The sequence below is a fragment of the Crocodylus siamensis genome, chromosome 4 (genome assembly GCF_052110815.1).
Source record: "Crocodylus siamensis isolate JL-2025a chromosome 4, ASM5211081v1, whole genome shotgun sequence".
In the NCBI taxonomy this organism is placed as follows: domain Eukaryota; kingdom Metazoa; phylum Chordata; order Crocodylia; family Crocodylidae; genus Crocodylus; species Crocodylus siamensis.
The window spans coordinates 4,659,556-4,660,641 of record NC_143398.1 but is presented as its reverse complement, the minus strand read 5'-3'; positions in this window follow the sequence as shown (position 1 = coordinate 4,660,641).

Here is a 1,086-nt window from a genome sequence, read left to right as displayed (position 1 = left end):
TACCTCCAAACAGAGAAATGCCACTGAATTAAATGCTAGCCCTGGTACCTGAGCTAACAAGCCCTCCAGCCACCCTGAGACCAGCTCTGCTGATGCTACAGACTGGGACAGCTTTGTTTTACGCAGCACGTGCGCTGCGTGACGTAGCAAAGAGCAGCGATACCACCGCCTCCGGCCGACCGCGCTGCCCCAGTGGCACCAGACTCGGAAATCGAGCTCGGCAGGAATTTGCGACTGAACTTTTTCTTGACCCTCCTATCGGAAAGTGTGGACAAAACCCATCCAAACCCGAAAGGGCACAGGCATTAGCAGGAAAGGGCTGGTCTGATCATTTTTTGATGAGGAAAAAAGTGGAAGAAATGTTGTGCGATTATCTAACTGTTGCCTTCTCCTATCTTTCAAAACACCAAATACGACTGTCCGGTTTCAAATGACCTTCCATTTAAACTAATATGCCATTAATAAGGTGTGTGTGTCTTATTTTTTTTTAACAAATAAGTGAAAGGTTTGAGATCAAAATGAAGCATTTCAGAAGGAAATGTCAAAACGCCTGTCAAAAGTCAGCTGGCCCTTGGCAATGGAGGGGATTTCACCCAAAGTGCTTCAAAAAGCAGGGAATATTTGCCGTTTCTGCAGGAAGTCACAATTTTACTCAGATCAGTGTCTGCTCAAGGCTCAATCCTGCCCTCCTAAAATGGCTGGGCTTGAGCAGCTGGATCCTGATTTGAGCTGGGAGGAGATAAGTGAAGCATGAGGCGATACACAGATAAGTTAGGTAGATAAGCCAGGCTCGGACTTGCCCCTGTTGGGACATCCCCCCACCCCTACTGCCCAGCCCCGGTGCAAGGAAGCAAACGCTATAATATCATAGTATCATAATATACGGCACCCCAATTCACAAACATTTTGGAGGGGGACGTCAAGTCCAGTGCGGGGTGCCACGCGGCCAAAAAGCTTGAGAACTACTGACTTAATCCTTGCAACTAAAGCAACACTTTATACATCAGCATCAGCATCATTGGCAGTCCCTCTCAGGCAAGGATGATTGCCTTATCCGTGGGTCTGAAGGTGGCTGATGAGGCCGAT